Source organism: Fukomys damarensis, unplaced genomic scaffold, assembly GCF_012274545.1.
Source record: "Fukomys damarensis isolate Sample0158 unplaced genomic scaffold, DMR_v1.0_HiC HiC_scaffold_15, whole genome shotgun sequence".
NCBI lineage: Eukaryota > Metazoa > Chordata > Mammalia > Rodentia > Bathyergidae > Fukomys > Fukomys damarensis.
Window position 1 is genome coordinate 3,879,965 of NW_022900927.1, and position 26,541 is coordinate 3,906,505.

The 26,541-nt window shown below is 39.7% G+C and overlaps 1 non-coding gene and 1 pseudogene across 1 annotated transcript; one reads left to right on the forward strand and one right to left on the reverse strand.

The window, feature by feature from the left end:
* Positions 1-12,515: 12,515 nt before the first annotated feature.
* LOC104861987 lies at positions 12,516-13,439 on the forward strand (annotated as a pseudogene).
* A 12,750-nt stretch (positions 13,440-26,189) lies between these two features.
* LOC117286207 lies at positions 26,190-26,292 on the reverse strand. Its single transcript, XR_004517353.1, has one exon. It is a non-coding gene; the product is annotated as a small nucleolar RNA U13 (small nucleolar RNA).
* Positions 26,293-26,541: the final 249 nt, after the last annotated feature.

Genomic DNA, 26,541 nt, shown 5'->3' on the forward strand with positions numbered 1-26,541 from the left:
TTAGCAAAAGTAAAGGCAAAAAGGGGAAATTAAGAGGACAAAGAAAGAAGTAAGTAGTCAGAAATTACTGTAAATTAGCAGTTCTCATAAATGTCATCCACAGCTTTCTGGGACATCCTCCTACACCAAGAATTTAAGGAGGCTACAAAGTAATAACCTCAATAAGATTATATTTACTCTTTTCACTGTGTAAAAAGCTATCTGAAAAGCTTACTTTTTTTTTTTTTTTTTAAAAGACAGGGTCTCACTGTGTAGTTGAGACTGCCCTGGACTCACTATGTAGCCCAGGCTGGTCCCGAACTCACAGCGATCCTCCTGCCTCAGCCTCCCAAGTGGTGGGATCACAGGCGTGCACCCCACGCCCAGCTGGATAACCATTTTTGAAGATAACAAGAAATAAACTTTTCAGCCACGCGTGGTGGCTCACGCCTGTAATCCCAGCACTTGGGAGGCTGAGGCAGGAGGATCGCTGTGAGTTCGGGACCAGCCTGGGCTACATAGTGAGTCCAGGGCAGTCTCAACTACACAGTGAGACCCTGTCTCAGAAAACCAAAAACAAAAAAACAAACAAAAAAAAAAAGAAAGAAAAAGAAAAAGAAAAGACAAAAATGATTATCAAACTTTAGATCCATAAATTATCTGTACTGATGGCCCAAAAGCAATGGTGTGTAAAAGTGCTAATGCGTAAGTGCTCTGGGAAGCTTCAGTGGGAGAATCACAGGTATGAGCCCAGTCTGGGTAACTCAGAAACTCTGTAAGACCCTGTCTCAAAGTAAAAAATAAAAAGGGCTAGAGATCAATGCAAAGGCCCTGGGTTCCATCCCTATTACAGCAAAACAGGTGGGTGGGGCTATAAAAATTCAACCACAAAAAGAACCACTAACATATAGAGTTGCTTCTAGAGAATTATGCTCATTAAAAATTTCAATCCTCAGACATTTTCATGCTTTGTGATCCATGTATATTCATTCCATCCTCCTCCTTCCTCCCACTACTGAGGACTGGGGATTGAACTCTAGGCCTTCATATTGGGCTCCAATATGAACCCACCACCCCCAGTCACCCCCCCCAGTCAGGCTTCTCACCACCTTTGGTAAGGCTGTGCTCTCTCACAGAGTGCTAGAATCACGGGCACATTTCACTGTACGCAGCTCATGTTATATTCTTGAAATGACAAAATTGAAAATGGAACCAGAGAACACATTAGTAATGGAAAACAGGTTAGCAGTTGTCAGGGGCTAAGGAGCACATGTGGATGTGGTCATAAAAAAGGCAAGGCAAGATCCTTGTGGATATGGAAATATCCTGTAGCTTGACTGTCAATATCCCAGCTGTGATGTGTTATAATTTTATAAAATGCTAAGACTGGAAATGAGACAATAAATAACTAGGGTCTCTGCATTATTTCTTATAACTGTGTCAATCTACAATTATCTCAAAATGAAAAGTTTAATTTTAAAAGGCTTATATAAATCCTGCTTATCAACTCAAACTGACCAAAAATATCTCTTAGACTAATTTTTTTCACGTTTTAGGATTAAAAGCCAGGTGTGGTAGCACACACTTGCAATCTCCACTCCCTGTGAGTCTAAGGCAAGAGTATCACAAATTTGAGGTTAGCCTGGGAGCTCAGCAATACCTTATTTCACAAAATAAAAAGGACTAGGGATGTAGCTCAGTACTCCCTGGGTTAAACTCCCAGTATCACCAAATAAACAAATAAAGTTCCTCAAAGCATGCATTATTGGTATCAACTCATTACATCCCCACCTCATGCCAGGTAAAGGGGATCTAAAAATGAACAGGACATGGAACTTGCACTCAAGATGTGCAGTACAGGTAAGACTGAATGGCAAATGGGTTCTCAGGACCAGTCTGAAATGTCCAACATATGGAAGTGGCCTAACTCCACTGGAGACAGGTGAACTAAGTGGGAAAGGGTGACAACTGAGCAGATTTTTTGTTTTGTTTTGTTTTGTTTTGGTACTGAGGATCAAATTCCCGCCCTTGCATTTCTGAAGCAGGCACCAGAACCACTGAGCTAACTCTCTGGCTCCTAAGCAGATTCTTAAAAGGATGAAGAGGTTGTTGCGGGCAGAAAATGGGAGAAAAAGGTAAGTTATACTTAGGTTTTTTTTTCTTTTTAATAAGAAATGGAATGATTAGATTGGGTTTTATAAAACAATCTGACAATGGTGTAGAGGAAGAGACAAGCTAGGAGGCTATGTAGTAATGGTCTGAGGGAAAAAAATGCAGGCATGATCTCGGGCAGTAGGGCAGAGAAGGAGACAATCAACAGTGATGTTTTAGAGGCAAAACTGTTAGGACTGACCAAGGACAGACATAGTGAAACTGTGCCTGTAAAGAGTCAGATAGTATGGCCAGGGATTTAGCTCAGTGGCACTGCGCCTGCCTCACAAGCACAAGATACTGAGTTCGATTCCTTGGTACAAAAAAAAAAGAGCCAAATAGTAAATACTTATGTTTTGAAGACCACATATGGTACCTGTCACAAATACATACATTTATTTATCTTTTAAAAACATTTAAAAAGGTAAAAGTCAAGCCGGATATGGTGGCACACACCTGTAATCCCAGTACTTATCAGGCGGCGGCAAGGTAATTGAGAGTCTGAGGCTAGACTGGGCTACATAACAAGTTCAAGGCCAGCCTGAACTATACAGCAAGATTCTGTCTAAAAAATTAAATAAAAAGTGAAAGATAAAACTAATTTAAAAGTAAAAGTATGAAGGTCATCTTGGCTTACAGTAGTTACTGGCCAGAATTCATGCAGGAGCCATGGTTTGTTGACTCTCAACTTGAGAGACAAGAATTAAGGAAGGAAGAAAAGCCTAAGGTGACAGCTAGACTTCCAGTCTAACCTCCTGATAGGCTGTGAGTGCCACTCATAAAGGTTGTGAACCCACACAAACAGAAAGGATGTAATCCTAGCTACTAGGCAGAAGGATCAAGGGCTTCTTAGTGCTGTTGTTGAGAGATGAGTGGAAGACGAGCTTATAGATGGCACAGGTGGAACTGTGCAGTGAGTGTTGCATATAAAAATGGAAGATAGAATAGAGGCTTGAGCTGGAGACGCAGATGTGGACACATCTAACACTACAACTGTGTAAGTGGCTAATATTAGCCAAGGAGAGAGCATCAAATAAGAAAGTTGGCTATCATGCAAAACACCTGGAGTTTGAGGGAAAGGAAAACAGAAGTCTGTGGGGAAAAAAAAATGAAAGAGGGTACGTATATTTTAAAATGTTAAAAGGTAACAGTAAACAAAAGTTGTGAACCTGGCCTAAGTGCTCAGGAAGCAATGCTAAATCAGAAATGTTTCAGACAGACAGAGAGAACTGCTCAGGGACACAGAAGTTCCACCACTCCCATAAACAAATGTTTGCTAAAATTTCTAAGGAGCCAGTTGTTATAAGATCTCTCCCCCAAAAGAAGGGTTACTCCTTGGCTCACTTATGCTGCCATATCCTATCCTGGCACCAAGCCATTTTTCATAACTATGCATGGAAACAGGAAGCAAGTGTTAGAGGAACAATCCTTCTGCAGTCTCCTTCCCTATTTCCAGTTCTACCATTGTAACGTCTCTGCATTCTTTGCCACTTGTATGAATCTATCTCAGAGAGGAAAGCAAACATCTGACTGGAAAATAAATAGTGCGGTTGTGCCTTATATCCACAATCTGCCTGTGGGACCTGAGTTGGATGGAGGATTTCTATCAGTGGTAGCGAACCTATAGAATGTGTGCTGCAGCAGGCTGTTTGTAACATTAAAAGCTCTAAAAGAATCATCATCACTGGTTTACACGTACTACTACATACACCTTCTTCAATCCAGCACCACTGTGACCAGGGAGGGGTTCGCCTGCTTATTAGTGTTCAGTTAGCAAACCAATCTGGTTTTAGCATTAATTGCTTCCTTTGCCTTTACCTTTATCAATAAATAAAAGTGCTGGGCCGGGGATTTAGCTCAGTGTGGTTCTGTCTCCTGCTTTTGCAAGCACAATGTCTTAAGTTCGATCCCTGGTACCCTCCCCACAGTAATAATAAAAGTGCTGTTATGCTGACGGTGTGCACACCTGTAATCCTAGGTACTAGGCAGAAGGATCACAAGTTTGAGGCTACTGTAGCAATTTACCAAGATCCTGTCTCAACATAAAAATAAAAAAGTGCTGGGGATGTAGCTCAGCATTCCCTAGATTCAATCTCCAGTAACACAACAATACATATTTCAGGGTTTTCTCCAGAACCTGAGTGGAGAAGAGAGTTGCTACTTTTTTGCTTGCTTTTATATTCTGCTCCCACTTTTAGATGCCAACCTCAGGTTTAACTAAAAACAATCTATGTTCAGATTAATCTAAATTAATCTTAGAAAAATATTCAAGATCGGGAGGGTGGGGTGGAGATGGGATCTCTCTGTGTTGTGCTGCCCAGGCTGGCCTCAAACTTGCAGCTTTGCTCCTGCCTCAACCTCACAAGCGCTGGAATTACAGGTGTGCACTACCATGCCCAGGTCAAGGTTTTTAAAAATGTTTTATTAGTCCACTCTCTTCCTCTCAGATGGAAATTTAACTATTCTTATAGGTGCCAGGGACCAAACTTGGGACCTTGCACTTTCCAGGCAGGCGGCAGCAGCGCTGAGCTAAATCCCCAGCCCTTAAAGTTTAAGTAATTCCTTTGGGGTGGGGGGTTACCAGGGATTGAACTCAGGACCTTGGGTTTGTGAGGCAGTGCCACTAAACTAAATAAATCCCTGGCCAAGTTTAAGTACTCTGATAGAGTGTTGTACTTCAAATGTTTATAAAATGAAACTGCCAACATTAAATACATAATTACTGCTGAAATTAATTTTGAGTGCTGCATCTACTGTCAGATTATAAGATTTTGGAAAGTGCTTCCAACAATTCCTAATGTCATCAAACACAGTCAAGGGAAATAACACAATTTGACTCGTAATAAAAATGCTCTCCAAATACTTTAATATAATTCATAAATATTTACCTCTTGTTAAAGACAACTTGGGAAGACAAATTATATGAATAAATGAATTCAATGATTTCATGCAAAGTACCTTCACATTATGCTGTACCATTTTTAGTTTGAGGAAGGGAAAATACATATTGTGCAGAAAAGTAAATGTCAATAAAAATGAATTAACCATTTTTAAAGACTGTCTCCTATCTGGATTCTGCCTGGTTGACAATGTTAGGACTTCATTAGAAAAATAAAACTGCTTTGGTCTATGGTCATACCACCATGAATGTGTCAGATCTCATTCTTCTGATCTCAGAAGCTAAGCAGGGTCATACTGGTTAGTACTTGGATAGGAGAGAAATAAAACTGCTCTGAAACAACACTGCCAGTGATCAGTGCTTAAATGTGCTTCACATCCAGGCATCATGGTACATGCCTACTATACAACTGAGCCTCAGGGAGGCTGAGGCAGGAGGATCATGAATTCAAGCCCAGCACAGGCAACTTCTCAAGAGCCTGTCTCAAAATTCTAAAATAAGAAAATAAAAAGAGGGTTTGAGGTGTAGCTTGATGCAAGGTATAACAAAAATGAAATAAAATTTAAAATGGGCTTTTCCACTAATAACTGCAGGCACCATCCAGGACTCAAAGCACATCTTCTTCACTGTTTCTGACATCTATTGTACATCAAGAGTTAGGTTAAGAGATTATGTTGTAATGGTCACACTGAGACTGTGTCAACAGAGCCTTTGGTGGCTACAGCCTGGGAGTCCTACAATTATCGTATCTCAAACCCAGACAGGAGACAGTATTTAAAAATGGTTAGTTCAATTTTTATACATTCCCTTTCTCTGCAGAATGTGTACCTTTTTCCTTCCTCAGCCTAAAAATGACACAGCATAATACACTGTGACTACAGACTAGGCCAGGAAATGGGACTGAGAATGGCATGGCAGGTGGAATAAGAGCACAGTGCTCCACTACTGTGGTGATCTGTAAGGGATAAGACAATACTCAATGAAGGAATGTATTTGTTTGCCTTTCTGTTCCTTTGTTAGTTTACTTGGCAGATTATCACTCTGTAGCTCAGGCTGGCCTCAAATTCAAGATCTACTTGCCTCTGCCAGTGGAGATTATTACAGGCATGAGTCAGCAGGCCCAGAGACAGTACTGAATTGTATCTGTCTCTCACCCAGCACAGCACTGGGTACAGTAGGTATTCGAGCAATTATTTGTTTAAGGGAACTGTTGCATGGGTAAAGCCCGAACTCTGGCTTCTGGATAAATGGCTACATTTGGAGACTTTATGGGAACTGCTTCTTCTGGATTATGCGCTAATAGTCTGTGATAGATTTGGGGGAAGCCTAAAAGCATATTAACCATTTAGCTCAGCCTCAAAACAGCAGACAATATCCTATGCAGCTATATGAGGTTCAAATGTGGAATTAGGTACACGCCTAATCAATTTTGAGAGCCAAGAGTGTCCTTTGTTTTGGTTTGGGTTTGTTTGTTTGTTTTTTTTTTGACTGGGGATCGAACTCAGGCCCTTGTGCTTGCAAGGAAGGCAGCAGAGCCACTGAGCCAAACCCCTGGCCCCAAGTGTCCTTTGTTTTAACTAACTGCACAGTGCTAGACAAAATGCTGACACTGGACATATTCCCAAACTCACAACTGTCTCCTAGAGCTGCTCAGATCTTATTTAATACTGTCCACGACTAATCACAGCATGACCCTCCGTGAAAGGCAGCCACTTATGCAAATGCTAATTTCCACAGGAGGCACTGAGTTGCCAAAATGTTTGCAGTTATTCTAAATTCCATCAGCACAAAAGAGAACATGTAGCCAGTATTATAAGCGAACTACTTTTAGAGACTTTTCAGCTTACAGATTTGATAAATTAGAGCTTTAACTTTCATTATTTGAGAAATGCCAAAGATGGAATGAAAGGGAAAAGATTCAGAAGCTGTGTAGTAAACTGTAAGTTCTTTCAAAACAGAGCTTGTGATTTGTTCTTTTTTTTTTTTTTTTTTTTTAATCTATCAGAGGGTTTAGCAGGAGTCCTCTGGCCAGCATTCAATAAACTGTGCTGAATCAAATTGTTACAAAATCATCCCTAGGACACCATCAGTCCAGCAGGTCACAAATTTAGTAACGCTCAACTTCTCTCCTTTAAAAATGCTTTCAGTTCCACTTATTTCAAAATATTTTTCTAGGATAGGAAATAGCATCTTAACTTCATAATGTAGAAATGAAAAAGTTCAGGTAACTATGGTCTTGGTCTTTGGGTAATATTTTTATATCAGTATGTGATGGACATCTTAGCTTTGAAGAGAAAAGGAAGACACAGGAGGATAAAACAGATCCAAGTTCATGATTTTTTTTTTTTACAATTTTGCTTTATTTTTACAGATCAAATAAAAACAAGAAATACTATGGGCTAAAAAGGAAAGAGCAACCTACATAAAGCAGTATAACTGGAGCTGTGTTGTAATTAATGCTAAAGAAGTTCTTACAGATGTGTCCATAAACGTCCTAAGGGAACAGTTAAAGGCAACTGGAAATCAAATGAATTTTAAAATAAATGTCCAGTCCTGCATGTATGTTAAAGCTACATAATTAATTAAAAGGCCTAGATTCCAAAGGTCAAAGAGAATTTGACTCCTATCTACCGTATAGCAGCAGTTCAAGAGGCTGCCAACAGCACATTCTCTGTGAGAGCTTTCCTGGCAACCCCATCCTTCCTCAGTCCCGCCCCTATGTTACCATGGCATTTGCTTTTCAAACCTCCATTATCACTTACTTCAGTACACAACCATTATTTTAATTTCCTTTTCATTGTAAATCAGGTCCTGACTAGACTATAAGCTCTTTGTAGACACAACTAGGTCACAATCATTTTGCTAAATCTAATATCCACAAAATAGTCAAACTGTCACCAAGAGTTTTTTTGAGAAAATGAAGGCAAAACTTTCAAAAAACTTATTTCACAAAAAGCTACTCGTTCAAAGGAAGGCTTCAAGTAACCTAAGGTACTGCAAAAATCATTTATGCATGATAAATTTACATATTATCTACCTGTATCTTTAAAATGTCAACAGTGTCTCATGCAAAACAACGTTTGCATTTAGCAGAGGCTCAGAAATTCACTAATCCAATAAATACATCCAGAACATGTTGGATATTCAGTATACAAATACATACACACAAGTATGTAGACACACACATATACAGAATACATAAAGACTTAGGTGTTATCTACAGAAAAATCATAAACTTTCTCAGCTTACACTGATTTTGAAATTTTTCTAGAGTTCATTTTTGAAAGTGATAAAGAAATCATGACAATGAAAAAATGGAAATAAAGTGTTTGTAAATGGGGAGGGGAAGAGGGGGGTGAAGGGAGGGCACGCATAAGGGGAAAAAATGAGAACCAAGACCTGTCATGTAAAGGTACAAGATCCCAATAATGAATGTAATTGTACTGTATACCTAAAATGTACCAATAAACTCAATAAAAGAAAAAAAAAGAAATCATGACACAGCAAAAACTCAAACAAATGAAAGAACTAACAGCAGTGGCAAGTTTCTACACTAAAATGCAAAAGACTAGCAGGAGATGTCAGCACAGGATAGCTGTTACTCTTCCTTGGAGGTTAGAGAGTTTTTAAACTTATTTGTTTCACAATAAAGATAAAAATATATTAAAAATGTTTTAAAGGATGACTCATCTGATATTTACAAGGACTTAAAATACCAATAAAAAAAAGCGCAAAAGTAAAATCTTTAGAGAGATTGGTATTTATCTAATATTGATATAATAACTCTAAAAGGAACAGTTTTAATTAAGGGACTATAGTATTATAAAATATATCTGAATGTCCTACCACAATTTGGCACAAGGTGGTAATACTGAGAAGTCAAAAAAGGAAGGGTGGGTGAGTTATGAATTCAAACCTGACATCCAACAGCAAGACTAAGTAATCTCTAACTGCCATCTAGAAGGAGTTAAAAGTATCAGGCTTCTCTTACAGCCTCACCACCAAATTTGTGGACATAACTGAAACAAGACAGCAGGTCAAACTTTTCACAATAGCATCCAAAAAAATTAAATGCCTAGGAATCGACCTGACAAGGAAGTAAAAGACAATGAAAACTACACTACTCTGAAAAAAAGAGATCTAAGAGGATATCAGAAAATGGAATGGTATTTCTTATTCTTGGGCAGAAAGAACCAATACAGTGAAAATGGCTAGGCTTCCAAAATTGTTATAGAGATTTAATGCAATCCCAATAAAAATTCCAATTCATATCTCACAGAATTGGAGAAAACAATCCTAAAATTCATTTGGAAACAGGAGAGACCTAGAAAAGCAAAGGCAATTCTAGGCAGCAAAGGCAGGGCAGGGGGCATCACAATTTTTAACTTGAAATTATACTACAAAGCTACTGTGATAAAAACAGCATGATAGAGCACCAGGCGTGGTGGTACACGTCTGTAATTCCAGCACTCGGGAGGCTGAGGCAGGACCAGTGTCTTGAATTTGAGGCTAGCTTGGGCTACAAAGCAAGACCCAGTCTCAAAAAAGAAAGAAAGAAAGAGAAAAAAAAAAAAAAAAAAAAAAAAAAAAAAAAAAAAAAAAAAAAAAAAAAAAAAAAATCCAAACAAAAAAAAAAAAAAAAAAAAAAAAAAAAAAAAAAAAAAAAAAAAAAAACAGAACATCTCTCATACCACACCATGGGTGAAATACTCCAAACGCAAAAAGATAAACGTGGTATGATTCCACTTACATGATGTATTTAAAGCAGTAATATTCATAGAGATAGAAAGTTGGTGGGCTGGGGATTTAGCTCAGTGGTTCCGCCACCTCCCTCGCAAGCACTAGGACCTGAGTTCAATCCCTGGTACCAAAAAAAAAAAAAAGATAGAAAGAAAGAAAGTTGGTGATGATTACCAGCAATCTGGGGATAAGGGGGAGGGAAGTTGTTTAACAAGTACAAAGTTTCACACACACAATGAAAAGTTCTGGAGATCTGTTTCACTGAATACACATACATGACACTACTGAAATACATAGTACAATAGTTAATGTGATAAATTTTGTTATGTGTTTACTTAATAAAAAACTTTTGAAAAGCAAGGAAACAAACTTTATGAAGCAGCTGAGTGAGAAAAGAGGCATAATGAATGACTTAGGCCCTCTGAGGTATGCGGATCAATTCAATGGAAACATCTATGGCTGCATCCAAGGCACCCACCTTGGTTTCCTGGGGTTATCAAAGATGAATGGAATGCAGTCTCGCCCTAAGAACTGACAACCTATGAAGACACACTTGGAACTGAACCATGTATAATACCAAGCAGTAACGGTAAATTCGGACTATAGGTGTAGGTACTGTACAAGAATAGAGAAGGCAGAGCTTGATCCCCAAACTGAGGATGAAAAAAACACCTGCATAAAGACATGAAGAAACGTATCACACGCCTGGGAGTTTGTTGGGGAGAGAGAAGATGCCAGGGCTTCCTACAATAGACTGAGTAGTCTAGTAAAAGAGTTGGACAAGTAACAGCCCTTAAGAGAAGTCTGAGAAATACTACAAAAAAGTTAAGGAAAAAAGACTAAGAGGTGGCATCTAAAAGACCTAAAATCTAACCTGGGCAATGAGTGATGGAAGATGGAGGTCACCTAAGCTGTGACCTAAAAGCTGAGGATGGCAAATAGGAGGAGTAACTTGAACAACAGGACAGAGATAGAAACAGCATGGTTTGCTCAGAGCACAGAAATTGACAGAAAAGAAAAACTTAGGAGTTAAAAGGACTTAAGACTGCAAAAGGCACATTGTTTCTAAAGTTAAAAAAAACTGAAAATAGGCAATACTAACTTTCTATGATCGCCAGTGCTGTGTTTCCCAGACTCAGCATGTACTTTTATCTTTGCCCTCACTCTCTTTTTCCGCTTACTTGGCCCAAGCTCATTCTGCAGAGCCAGTTTCTCTCCCACTCTTCACTTTTACTTTCTCAAATTTTGCCACTGATAAAAAAACAAAAACTAAAACACTGAAACTATCTAAATGTTCATAATATGGGGAGATTTAAATGTGTAACGAAGCATGTTACAAGCATACTATTCTTCTATTAAGTTTCTGTTCATTTCATTTGCTCAATTTTTTCGGGGGGTGGGGTGCCTGGGATTCAACTCGGGACCTTGTGCTTGTGAGGCAGGTGGTAGAACCACTGAGCTAAACCCCCCGCCCTCATTTGCTCATTTTTGAAAGAGCGTGCAACTGTTCATTATTCTTTAAAGGAGAGTACTGGGGTTGGGCGTGGTGGTGCACACCCGTAATCCCAGCACTCAGGAGGCTGAGACATGAGGATCACCACGAGTTCAAGACCAGCCTGGGCTACACAGTGAGTTCAAGCAAGATGCTATCCCCCCAACATTTTTTTATATAAAAAAAAAAAAAAGAGTACTAGGTGCCTTTTCAATATAGCAATGCTATTTTACAACTCTATAAACTATGGAAAATTGGTAAATAATGCAAATAATTTTTGCCCACAAGAGAGGCAATTAATTGATACCTCTTCTCCAACGCAAAGACCAGTTTTGTCTGATAGCAAAATTATTTCAAGGTTCATGACCAACTATATATATATATAATATATAATCTCTTCTGATGGCCTGAAAGCTGATTTATATATATATATGCTGTTTGAATTCTTTTGAATAGGTTGTAAAATTTTTTTTAATGATGCTACGTAAACAGCAGATTATAAGAATATAATTCAGGCTAGAAATTCAGCTCAGTGGCTCCAACCCATACCTGTCTCACAAGCACAAGGTCCTGAGTTCAAACTCCAATAATGGGGAAAAAAGGGGCAAGAATATGATTCCATATGGAAAAGAATTGATAAAGAATTACAGTAAGTCTTTAAACACATATATATTATACATGTTATATATTATATATATGCATACACATAGAAAAAGGACTGAAAAATATATACCAAAATAGTCAAGCAAGGCAGCATGTGCCAAGAGATATATCTATGAGGGAAACTGAGGCAGGAGTATTATCTGAGCCCAGAGTTAGGTCCAAGCCAATCTGGCAACATAATGAAATCATCTCAAAAAAAAAAAAAAATCTGCAAAATACAAGACCCAATCAAAAAATGGGAAAGTGGGGGTTGGGGATTTAGCTCAGCGGATCTGCCACCTGCCTCACAAGTACAAGGTTCTGAGCTCAATCCCCGGTACAAAAAAAAAAAAAAAAAAAAAAAACGGGCAAGTGAAAATGAATCAACACTTCACAGGGCCAGGGATTTAGCTCAGTGATGTCACTTCCTGCCTCACAAGCTCAAGATCCTGGGTTTGATCCCCAACACCAAAACCAAAACAAAACAAAACAAAGACCAAAACGCACTTCACAGAAGTACAAATAGCCAATAAATAAATGAAGAAATATCTGCCATCACTGGCCATTACAGAAAAGCCAATTAAAACAGCCCTAGGGGCTACTGGGCCTGCAGGTCTGTGAGGAGCCCTTACGGGTCTTTATTCCACAGGATGGGGTTTGTTAAAGTTGTGAAGAATAAGGCCCACTTTAAGAGATACCAAATGAAGTTCAGAAGAAGACGAGAGGGCAAACTGATTACTGTGCTCGCAAACGCTTGGTGATCCAGGACAAAAATAAGTACAACACACCTAAATACAGGATGATAGTTCGTGTAACTGACAGAGATATCATCTGTCAGATTGCTTATGCCCGTATTGAAGGGGATATGATAGTCTGTGCAGCATATGCTCATGAACTACCAAAATACAGTGTGAAAGTTGGCTAACAAAATATGCTGCAGCATATTGTACTGGGCTGCTGCTGGCTCGCAGGCTTCTTAATAGGTTTGGAATGGCTAAGATCTATGGAGGCCAGGTGGAGGTGACTGGAGATGAATACACGGTGGAAAGCATTGATGGTCAACCTGGTGCGTTCACCTGCTATTTAGATGAAGGTCTTGCCAGAACTACAACTGGCAATAAAGTTTTTGGAGCTCTGAAGGGTACTGTGGATGGAGGCTTGTCTATCCCTCCCAGTACCAAATGATTCCCTGGTTATGATTCTGAAAGCAAAGAGTTCAGTGCAGAAGTAAACTGGAAGCACACCATGGGTCAGAATGTTGCTGATTATATGTGTTAGCTAATGGAAGATGAAGATGCTTACAAGAAACAGTTCTCTCAGTACATAAAGAACAACGTAACTCCAGACATGGAGGAGATGTATAAAAAAGCTCATGCGGCTATACGAGAGAGTACAGTCTATGAAAAGAAGGCGAAGAAAGAAGTTAAAAAGAAGAGGTGCAACCATCCCAAAATGTCTCTTGCCCAGAAGAAAGATAGGATAGCTCAAAAGAAGGCAAGCTTCCTCAGAGCTCAGGAGCAGGCTGCTGAGAGTTAAACCAAATTTTCTATGAAGAGTATTCAGATGATAACCAATAAATTTATCCATCAAAAACAAACAAAAAACAAAAAAACAGCCCTAAGATTCCATCTTATCCCAGAAAGAATGGCCATCATCAAGAAATCAAATAACAGGGCCGGGGGATTTAGCTCAGTTGTTCTACCACCTGCCTCATAATCACAAGGACCCGAGTTCGATTCCCAGTACCAAAAAAGAAAAAAAAATCAAATAATAAATGCTGATGAGGCTTAGGAGTGGTCACTCTTCTATACTGCTGGCAAGAATGTAAACTAGGTACAACCAGTATGGAAATCAGTATGGAGATTCCTTGAAAAACTAAAACTTGAAATTCCATTTGACTCAGCTATTCCTCTACTCGGTATCTTTTCAAAAGAGTCTCCAAAAAAAAAAAAAAAAAAAGATAATAGGAAGCAGGGACATAGGTCTTTCTCAAACTAGAAAGGGATCAAGAAGGGGAGGGGGAGGGGAGGGTAAAATCTGATCCTCAAAATCATTTTTTATTTTTTTGGTACCAGGGATCGAACTTGGGACCTTGGGCTTGCAAGGCTGGTGGTGGCACCACTGAGCTTAATCCCCGGCCCTGTTTGTTTTTGTTTTAATTGGTTTTTTTTGTTTGGTTTGGTCTGGTTTGGTTTTCTGAGGCAGGGACTCACTGTGTAGCTGAGACTGACCTGGAACTCACGACGTAGCCCAGGCTGGTCTCCAACTCAGAGTGATCTTCCTGCCTCAGCCTCTGGAGTGTTGGGATTACAGGAGTGCTGGGATTACAGGCGTGTGCCACCATGCCCAGCCGTTTTTGTTTTGAGACAGGCCTTACACTCTCCATCCTCCTACCTCAGCCTCCCGAATACAGGTATGTGCTACCATTTTCAGCTAATAATTTTAAAGATACAACTGAGACTGGGCATATAGCTCAGAGGAGCCAGTGCCTGAATGAAAATATAGCTGGGCAAGGTACCTTAACTATAATAATCTAAGCACTCAGGGAAGTTGAGGCAGGAGAATCTCAAGTTCAATCCAACTTGGGCAACTCAGCAAGACTCTGCCTCAAAATTAGAAATTAAAAATGGGGGCTGGGGATTTAGCTCAGTGGTGCAGCCACCTGCCTTGCAAGCACAAGGTCCCCAGTTCAATCCCCAGTCCAGTACCAATAAATAAATTAATTAATTTAAATTAATTTTTAAAAGGCTAGGGATGTCATTTAGTAAGAAGCCTCTGGAGGGAAGGAGGGAAAGAAAGGGCTACTGACAAACCTTAAAGTTGTTGCTAAATGGAATCCTCAAGTGATTTATTTGCTTTAAGAGGTATATAGGCAGCACCTGTCACTGGGTACTAGCGTGTTAGTAACCACCCAGAAGCCCACTGAAGCAGCACTGTTTAGAACCAGGCTTATTCAGTTCCTTCTGTCTCAAGTAATTTTTCAATAAAGTAAAATTAATCATGAGATAGAAAAGCCTATTAGGTTATCCAAAACAATCCCCTGAGGACCGAAAATATGGGAAATGTTTATATTATTAATAAAGTTATGAATATCTTTGAAGCTAATCATTCTTGAATAGTCACAATTAGATTCTGAGTTGCTCAATTTCTGAATTCACTTGTAACTGTCCTAGTCTCATGAAAAAGATGAATGAAAACAATTTATGAAAAATTGTCTAAGCCAGGAGTAGTGGCCCACACCTGTCAGCACTCTGGGAGATTAAGGCAGGAGGATTCAAAGTTCCAGCCCAATCTGGGCAATTAAGCAAGACTGTCTTAAAACAAAAAGGGCTGGAGATGCCCTACAGCTCAGTGCAAAGGCCCTGGGTACAAGAGGGAGGACAGAGAAGGGGAGAGACTATCCAGCAAATCTGAAGCATGTTTCAATTCTCAAGAGTACTGTACACTGTTACTAAATCCCAAATTTAAAACCCAAGAGACTTTTAAACTTAAAGTTATATATTATAAATAAAACTAATACGGACTTAACAACAAGATGCAGTCTCTAGGCACCTCATTTTCCTTCACTGGGCAAAGAGCTAATACTGCTAGGTGGCTACCATTCCACTGGCTAGAGGAGGAAATCAAGGTCTTGATAATTTGCAAAGTGCAGAGTCTCAAAACATCTAAAACTGCTAATCACACTGGACAGAAGGTTAAGAAAATTTCCAAATCTCCTATGACTAGGTGCCTTGATTGTTAAATATGGAACAGGAGAAAAGAAAAAAATATGGAACAGAACTTTTCTTTAGTTACATAAGAAATTCTAATCTATCAAATAAAAGCCAAGTCATATAAAATTCAACTTTTTTTTGTTTGTTTTGTTTTTTGGTTTTGTTTTGTTTTGTTTTGTTTTTTTGAGACAGGGTCTCACTATGTAGTTGAGACTGACCTGGAACTCACTATGTAGCCCAGGCTGATCTCGAACTCACAGCGATCCTCCTGTCTCAGCCAAGAGTGCTGGGATTAAAGGTGTTCGCCACCACGCTCGGCTAAAATTCAACTTTTGTTTTTTGAGTACTAGAAATTGAATCAAGAGCCTTCACATCCCCAGCTTTATTTATTTACTTTTCTTTGGAGACAGGGTCTCATTAAGTCACTAAATTGCTCAGTGGAAGAGAATTTACAGTTCAAACCTGAAGCAATTGTATTTAAGAGTTTCACTGGTCTGGAATACTTTGTTTAGTTTCAAAGGTCATACAGTTGGTTAATTACCATAAAATTTAAACTTTAACTCAGAGACAAGGACAAACTGTAATCCCTTAAGAAAACCAGAATACATACTGCTGTAATACTAGAAAACATTTTAAGAATAAATCCTTCACTCTCAAAAAACTAAACTATTGTACATTGTGATGTTTAAAAAAAAAAAAAAAAGGAACTTTTGTGTCCTGAACTTTAAAAACGCACATCAATTCAAACTGAGGATCAGGCTCAATGGTAAGATTTGCCTAGTTGACCAAGTTTGGGCTCAAGCCTCAGCCCCAGCAGAAAAAAAATACGGAAATGCAGTGCATCCTGCAGTTTAACTGAATGACAATTACAGTCACTTTGTGTGCTGTGTTTGTGTTCACACACAGTACACAGTGCATGCATACATACATGCATGAGTATGCATATGAACACAAACATGAGATACACACATATAGCAGTGCCTGAGTTTGTGAACCAAGGTACCATTGTACATGTATTTTTATGACATCCCCCTTCCTGCTCTCCATTAATTTTTGTGTTTATTAAGATTATTTTGAGAAATGTCAGAGAAGCACACATAATAAATGTATCACCCATCATTATCACTTTTACTGGAGTATATCAAGTTAAGAACTGAAAATTCCTTATTTAGCTCCGTTAAATCCAATTGTAGAAGAAATTACCTCTTAAATAAATGATTTTTCCTATGTTCATACACAATTTTATGTGCTTATTTATTTATTTTTGGTTCTTTGGAACAGGGTTTCACTACATAGTTCAGGCTGGCCCTGAACTCACAAGGATCCTCCTGCCTCAGCCTCCAGAGCACTGGGACTAGAGGAATGTACCACCACACCTAGCCAAATTCATTTTTAAACAAAAATGAAATCATGCTATATACAAAGTGTCCTGACTTTATTTAACAGTAAATTAGACATCTTTCAGTTCAGTACATTTAAAGTTCCAATGCCCCCTCACCCCTCCAGCCACTGTGGGATTGAACCCAGAGACTCATGCCTGTTAGGCAAGCACTCTACTACTGAGCTACATCCCAGACCTTTTTTATTTTGAGACAAGGTCTTACTAAATTGCCCAGGCTGACTCTGAACTTGGGATTCTCCTTCCTCAGTCTCCTGAATACCTAGGATTACAGTCACACACACACACACACATACACAATTTTTCTGGCGCTCTTTGTTTGCTTTTTGAGACAGGGTCACTCTCTGTAATTCAGGCTGGCCTTGAACTCATGAAGTACTCCAGGCTAGCCTTGAACTCACCCTAACCCTCCTGCCTCAGCCTCCTAAATTCTGGGATTACAGGCATGTGTCCATCACAACCGGCAGTGGCCCTTTTTAAAAACTGAAACAGATGGCACAGAGATTTCTCATGTGCATCTTTTGCCCCACACATTCTAGCTTCTCCCCGCCATGAATAAATAGTAAGAATTTAGTTGAGTGGCAGTAGCACAATGCCTGCCTAGCAAGTGCAAAGTCCTGAGTTTGATCCCTGGTACCGGGAAAAAAAAATCGTAATTTCATTACTTTTCTACTGTCAGATATTTAAGGTGTTAGGGCGTGGTGGTACATGCCTGTAATCCCAGCACTCGGGAGGCTAAGGCAGGAGGATTGCTGTGAGTTTGAGACCAGCCTGGGCTACATAGTGAGTTCCAGGGCAGTCTCAACTATATAATGAGACCCTGTCTCAAAAAAAAAAAAAGATATTTAAGGTGTTTTCTATGTTTGTGCTTAGAAATAGTCATGCACCTCATAATGACTTTCTGGTAAATGACAGACCAAATTTACCATGGCAGTCCCTGTAAATCAAAACAAAGCTGAAAACTTCCTATCACCTTGTGACCACAGCTATCACAATGCAAAAAATACTCTCATGTTTGTAGTAATGCTACCGTACACAAGCCTATTGCACTACCAACTGTATAGCACAGGGCTGGGGATTTAGCTCAGAGGTGCCACCATCTGCCCTGAAAGCACAAGGTCCCGAGTTCAATCCCTAGTACCAAAAAGAAAAAAATACATACCACAAACCAGGCAGGTGCCACATGTCTCTAATCCCAGCTGGGAGGCTGAGGCAGGAGAATCACAAATTCAGGCCTAGCCTGGGCAACTTAGAGAGACCCTGTCTCAAAATAAAAAGAGCTGGAGATGTAGCTCAGAGGCCTCAGGTTCAATCTATCTCTATTACCCCTCCCAAAACAGTATAGCACAGACAATCATGTACTGTATATACTACCTGAAAATAAATGACTGTAACTGGTTTATGCATTTACATCTTTTAATTATTATTTGAGTTTACTCCTCAGTTTAAAAAGTTTACTGGAATGGGGATATAGCTCAGTGGTAGAACTCTTGCCTAGGTTATATCTCCAGCAAAACAATCTGCTATGTTCCAGTGGCAACGACCTCACACAAGTACTGCAGCCACTGTAATGCACCCCATCTCATCTTGCCTTTATCACTCCTTTCAAAGGCATGCAAAGGCCGCTGAAGGGGCTGGAGGGGAGCTTAGGGTTATGATACATGCACAAAGCCCAGGGCTCAATCTCCAGTTAGGCCTTCCCCAAACAGAGGCCACACTAAGTGACTGAGCTGTCCCACTCAGGTTTGTGTAAGTATAAGTATGCTCTCTGATGTTCACACAGTAACAAAATCCTCTATGGGTGATAGGTGTAGTTCTTATAATACATCCCTGTGGTTAAGTGACAGATGACCATAATACTTCAACTGATAGCTCTATGTATACTTTTACCATTCATATTTTTTGTTCTGTTTTTTGTGTGTGTGTTTGCTCCAGTAATGAGGACTGAACCCAGGAGTACTCTATTACTGAGCTACATTTTCCTCCCTCCTCCACCCTTCCCCTTTTTCTTCACTCCTTTCTCTCTCTCTCTCTCTCTCTCTCTGAGCATGCATGTTTCAGTGTAGAATGCCCAAGGCTTGATTCAATCTCCAAAAAAATACTGCTGACTTTCAGTAACTTTTGCCCAGTGTTATATGTCGTAAAAAAGCCACTTACAGCCAGCTGTGGTGGAGCATACCTGTAATCCCAGCACCTGGAAGGCTGAGGCAGGAGGACTGCTACAAGTGTAAGGCCAGCCTCGGATACACAGTCAGTTCAAGACCAACCCAGACTACAAAAAGCAAGACACTGTCTCAAAAAACAAAAGAGCCATTTACACTGTCAAAAATATTTCCAAAAAAACAGAAATATCACTTTGTGTCACATTACTTATTCATTCAAAAATATTCACCAAATTACTACCATATACCAAATATTTTCCTAGATAGTAGGGACAGCTAGGTAAAAAAGATTCTTGCTCTAATAGGAGAAACATGTAAAATATTACATATACTTTGATTCTGTGTGATAAATACAGAGATTGGCAACTTAAAACACCTAACAGTAAGTATTTCAGCTGGGTATGGTAGCATACACCTGTAATCCCCCAGCACTCGAAGGCTGAGGCAGGAGGATCACTGGAGTTCAAGGTCAGCCTGAACTACACAGCAGGACCCGATCTCAAGAAACCAGAAAAAAAAATTGTTTCAGGCCTTATGGGCCAAAAGGCAAAATTTAAGACTACTGCATATTTTATAAAACCAATTAAATGTAACTTTTTTTTTTTTTGGTACCAGGGATTTAACTCAGGTCCTTGTGCTTGTGAGGCAGGTGGTGGAACCACTGAGCTCAATGTAACCATTTTTAAAATGTAAAAGCCTGCCATAAGAGGTGGTACAAACCTGTAATCCCAGCTACTCAGGAAAGTGAGGCAGGGAGTCACAAGTTTAAGGCCAACCTGGGCAATTTAATAAGACCTCATCTCAAATTTTTAAAAAAGGGCTGGCAGTGTAGCTAAGTAGTAGAATGCCCTGGGGGTTAAATCCCCAGTACCCCTCCACACACACACAGGGGTGGGGGATAAAAAATACAAACCAGTTTTAGCTGCTGGGTCACAAAAATAAAGGCAACTGACTGGATTTAGCCCTGGTTTGCAGCCCCTACATGGGGAAGGATAGGATGAATTAAGGGGTGGCATCAGGGAGACAGCAACGCATTCCATAAAGGCAGATTTGGGGGACTCTTATCTTCCAATTTCAAAACTATGAAGTTAAATCTTCACGACTGGGCCTAAGGATCGACATGATATATCAGTGAGGAAGAGCCCAGAGTCCTAAAGTAAACCCTACATTGCCAGTCACCTGGTGTTTACTTATTTGTGTGGTGCGAGGGACTCTAACCAAGGGCCTCCTACATCCAGGACTAAGCATGCACTCTGCCATAGAGCTCTTGCCTTTTAGCCCACAACGTTGACAGCAAGGACACAGAATGAAATCCAGACGATAACAGGATATTCGCCTGCACAAGAATAAATATGGACCTCTAACAATCATCATATACAAAAATGAACTCAAAATGGATCAGAATTAAATGCAGGAGCTAAAAATATGAAACTCAGAAGAAAATGCAGTGTAAATTAGGCAACAGTTAGATACAACACTGAAGCACAAGCTCCCAGTGAAAAAATGAGACTTCATCAAAATTTAAAATTTTTGTGCTTTGGAGAACACTATCAAGAAAGAACACGGAGCCACGCCTGCTCCCGACCCAGCCGCCATCGCTCAAGTGCTGGGAAGGTAGCAGCGCAGGTGCCCCTGAACCCGCATAAGGTCCCCCCCACGCACTCTCAGACCTCCTGACTGTGCCAGTCTTTGGACCCACTCTGCAGAGACAGAGGTGGTCATCAAGGGTATTTTTCTGAGTTCCCAACTTTGAATTAAGGATTATTTTGATGTTACATCACTGCCTTTTCTCTTTTACTTTCCTTTTTAGTTTTATTTTAGGATTCCCTATTTTTAATGTTCATACAGAGATTTCTTTAACTGAAATACGGAACAGTTTCTTTGGTGTGAAAAACTATAATAGTACACAGGATCCTAATGAGATAATTAATAATGTGAAATAGGAAGTAAAGGGCTAAAGGTGTAGGGAAAGTGGGAAGGGTGAGGGAAAGGTAATAAGGGAGAGGAAAAAAATTTTTTTTCAAGGGGCAAAAATGAGAATCAAGATCTATTATGTAAAGGTACAGAATCCCAAGGATGAATGTAACTGTATTGTATACCTAGATTGTACCAATAAACTCAATAAAAAGAAAAAAGAAAGAACACAAGGGGCTGGGGATTTAGCTCAGTGGTTCCGCTGCCTCCCTCACAAGCACAAGGACCTGAGTTCATATCCCTGGTACAAAAAAAAAAAAAAAGAGATGTCCATTTAAAGAATATACTTGATACTTGACAGCTGTATATTCTGATTTCCAGAGAACTCTTTTAGCCGGGCGTGGTAGTGCACGCCTGTAATCCCAGCACTTGGGAGGCTGAGGAAGGAGGATTGCTGTGAGTTCGAGACCAGCCTGGGCTACATAGTGAGTTCTAGTCACTCTCAACTATATAGTGAGACCCTGTCTCAAACCGCCCCCCCAAAAAAAAGAAAGGAAAAAAAAAAAGAGAACCAAGACCTGTCATGTAAAGGTACAAAATCCCAATGATGAATGTAACTGTACTGTATACCTAAAATGTACCAATAAACTCAATGAGGAAATAATAAATAAATAATAAAAGCGTACAACTCTACAATAAAAAGATAGCCTACTTACACACCTAAAAGGATGGTTACATTAAAAAGAAAGATTAAGCCAGATATGGTCCCAGCACACTGGGAGGCTGAGGCAGAAGGATCACAAGCTCAACCCCCCTCCTGGACAACTTGGCAAGTGAGCAAGACGTGTCTCAAAAGCAAAAGTTTTAAAAAGGCTGGGGATGTAGCTCAGTGTGAGAGGCCTGGGTTCTATACCCAGGACACCCCGCAAATACATTCTAAGGGCTGGCAAGGATATGGAGAAGTTAGAATCCTCAAACACTGCTAGTGGGAACATGAAATGATGCCATCATTTTGCAAAGAAGTCTGATGCTCTCTCAAACCTTCACCAGACATTTTTTCAAAGGAGAAATGAAATTACATGTACACACAAAAACCCTTGCATATAAACATTGACAGCAGCACTATTCAAAATGGCCCCAAAGTAAAACAGCCTAAATGTCCATTAGCTGACAGACATAAACTATAGTATATACATACTATGGCATAGTCAAAAAGGGATGAAGTCTGATTTCAGACAAACTGACAAATGGCACACACTGAAAACAGCACAAGTCAGACACCAAAGGCCACATAATCCCATTCATGTGAAAACTCCAGAAACAAATCCATAGAAACAAAGTAATTAGTAACTGCCAGGCCTGAGGAGAAAGGTGAGTAGGGAATGACTACTAAAGGGTCGAGTCTCTTTGCAGGCAATGAAAATGTTCTAAACTAGACAGTGATGATGTGAATACATTGACATATATATGTGAATATACTGATTACACTTTAAAGGATAAATTTTATTTTTAAAAAATGAAGGAAACAAGGGAAAAGAGAAAAAGAGACAGACACATACATACATTCTGGCATACTCAGAGAGCTAAGATTGTCATGACCACTTCAAATTCATCTCACTGGGGTGAGTGGTGAGACACTTGCCTAGCATGTTAGACACCCCCTGTCCTACAAAAGAAGGAGGAGGAGGAGGAAGAGGAGTAGAAGGGGAGTGGGGAATGGGAGAAAAAGAGAGCGAGAGCGAGAGAGCGAGAGAGCGAGAGAGAGAGAGAGAGAGAGAGGGAGAGGGAGGGAGGGAAGGGAGGGAAGGGTAGGGAGGGGGGAGAAAATAAATTATTACTTCTCCCTTACACTAGTGTGACAGCTCACCAAGTAGTCTGGGCTGAACTGGGGTCACTATAAAATCTGTTGTTCATATAACAGGATGATTCACCTCATATAGAAATTTTATTGTATTACTCCTCTGCTTAAAAGTTTTCAATGGCTCTCGCTGATGACAAAATACAAATACAAACTCATTGAAATGATGACATGGAAACAATATCTTTGTAAACAGGGAAGGGTGGGGGGATGAAGTGGGGGCTGGGGAATGGGGAAAGATACCAAGATAAGTCATGTAAAGGTACAAGATCCCAACGATGAATGGAACTGTATTGTATACCTAAAATGTACCAATAAACTTAGAAAGATTTTAAAAAATGATAGCTGTAGCCCTCAATGGTTTTTTGGGCTCATCTGGAGCCACCCCCTTCAACCCAAGCAACGCTAAAGCCATGGTTGGACCTCTCAAAAGGCTATTCTCTTCTTATCTTGTTCACTCAGATAACCCCGACCATCTTTAGGCCTTCTCTAAAAGACAGAAGTTGTTACTTAGACAAAGACTGCTTGCTGATCTAATAAATATCAGCCTCCCTTCAGTGTTATGGAACTCACACGTGCTTATTAGCTAAACACAAGAGAGGATACAGAGCCATGTAAATAAACTGTCAACAATGGGACGTAAGCACAAGTTTCCAGGATCTTCTTCAGGAGACACGCCTTAATCTCGACTTCTATGTTCTCCCATCCTGATCCTGAACTAAGAGGCTGCCATCTCAGGTCACAAAATGAGACCTCCCAGGGTGGAGTGATGCTGTCGTTACTGCTCACTTCATACTGTACACACCAGCCCCAATGTATTTCCATAATAGGGAAATAAATGTAGTTCACTTACTATTAGTTTGGATTTTCTACCTCTGATAATCCCCTCTTACAGCTAGAATTTCTGCATGTCCTGATGCTTCCTTTGGCATTTTCTCACAACAGCAGCGATGCTAAATCCTCTCACTGGTTTTATTTCTCTAGACTGTGAGCTCACAGTGAGGCTATGATAATTTACCCTCATATCAGCCTAGCATAATACCTGTCACAATGTCCAGCCTATCTTAACCTTATCCTTTTTTATCAAAGTCCAAATGTAAAAAGAATTTGTATTCTAAATATTTCACAGTATCTCTCAATTTCTGCCCAAAATCTCCAGTGAAGTTCCCCCAGTTTCTGAACACAATCAGTTGTAAAATGTATTTGTGTAAGAGAGGTCTCAGCATCTATTTTTTCCATGTGAGCAGCTCCAAAAGATTAGAAATAAATTCATCATTGACTCAAAAATGCATGTGTTGAATATCTACTATGTGTTAGGCATAGTGCCTGGAACTAAAAATATTAATTAGTCATTCCTGGCTCTCATGCTCTGTTGAGTTGCTGTTTCTCTTTGAGAATCCATCTATAACCTGCGGCCCCCCAACCTTCCATCAATCTGTGCTTTAAGAACTGCTCCACCACCTGCCTCCATAGCTCAAGGACCCAAGGACCCAAGGAGGGAGGGGGAGGAGGGGGAGGAGGGTGAAGGGAGGCAAAGCGGGGAGGGGAAGCGGGGAGGGGATGAGGATGAACTGCTGCAAGCAGAACTCTTGGTGAGATCTGACTTGAGCAGGTTTGTGGCATGACTGTCTCTTGACCCTTCTCTGTTCTCTATCTTTGCTTCTACTGTGTGCCATCCGCTTTGGTCCTTCCAGCCTGATGGTTCACTGAACAACTTTTCCTGAGTTGACCCTCCCAAGTTACATCCTGCTCTACTTCTTGTCTCTCTTGCTCATTTGTGGGAACTTTTTCTGCAACATTCTTGATAACTGGCCTGTGCCTTGGTCCTGCTCACTCTTCCTGAAAACTATCTCAGGAGGGAAAGGTAGTCCATATGGCCCCATAGCAGTCCCTCCTCCTGACAGACACATCAACCCTCAAGGGGGGTGATGGTATAATTGAAAGAAAACTGGCTTACAAGGTAGAGAGCACATACAAATATAGTCTTGGGAAAACAATTTAACCACTTGAACCTCTGTTTCCTCAAATATAAAATGGAGATTCAAACCAGGTGTGGTGGCACACGCCTGTAATTTCAGCACACAGAAAGGATGAGACATGAGGATTCCAGTGAGTTCAAGGCCAATCTGACCTAAATATTGAGACCCTGTCTCAAAAAACAAATAATTGAAAATTTTAAAAAATTTTAAAATAAATAAAATGGGGAATCTACCTACCTATAAAGATTACTCAAAAGATTGAGAAAATTGGGCTGGGGATTTAGCTTAGCAGTTCAGTGGCCTGCTTTGCAAGCGCAAGGACCCGAGTTCAATCCCCGGTACCAAAAAAAAAAAGATTAGAGAAAATTCATGTACAGGGCCCAAGGCAACGAAAATTTTCAGTTGTCATGACTATGATTTGGACACAAGAGAAGTGCCATATCTGTAATATGTGATAGCAAGCCATTTAAGAAAATGTATATACTTCTACAATATTTTTCGAACATTACTGCTACCTAAGCTGCATCAGGTACTGAAACTGGAACTATAAACAAGAAAGGGACTTACATTTGGCTAAAGAAAAAGGTAAGTAAAACAATAATTACAACACAATGTGGTGAATACACAAAATATTTTACATACAAGTTTATCATATTCAGAAGTCGGGAGACAGAAGTTTCACTGGAATAAAAAGGGAGAGAGCTAAGAGTGGCAATAGCAAGTGTAAACAATTCCTTTACATAATTAAAATGCCTGCCCTCTGAGCAATTTCAACAGGTAACTTTCCTCTGAATAATTAGGGTCACAAAAAGGCCTACTAACTCCCATATTCACATCAAATCTTATATTGTAACCCAGTTCCCTGCTAAAGATCCTGTCCCAAATCTTACAGTTATAAATAGATCCATGCATATCAATCCCCAGTACCAAAAAAAAAAAAAAAAAAAAAAAAAATCTACACATGAAATACAATGTCAAATAGAGTATAGCAGTTTTATGTTTTTGTTTCTAAACCTATGAGGTGAGTTCAAATAGACAAGTGAACCTCAAGGAGGCTAAATAAACTGCCTAAATTGCCAAGCTATTAAATGAAGAGCTAGAACTCCCACTTATTGCATAACCGATTTTAACCATTACATGAAACGTACTTCTGTCTTTTAGCCCTTAGTATCTGGATATTAACTTTTAGCTTTCAATTTTTTTAGGTTTTAATCTAACTCTGAAGAAAAAGTCAATTTGACCAGTGATGTTTCTTTTTCCTCATCAGATGGTAATGTGCCAACATTGTAATGAGGTTTAAGGGAGGCACATCTCACAAATATGGCACCAACACCCAATCATCATGCTCCTAACTTGTTTATGATCCCTTTTTATTTTTATTTGTTTATTAAATTTTGGTACCAGGGATTGAACTCACAATCTTGCACTTGCAAGGCAGGCTCCGTAACACTGAGCTACATCCCTGGCCCTGATCCCTTTTTAAACGGCTAGATTAAAATGTATCAAGATCTTAAGCAATGATGCGCAATTTAAGCATTACTCTGGCTATGGTTTATATAAAAGCATGGCTTTCCTAAACCAGTATTATCAGGGCTTGAGCTTCTACTAGTCTG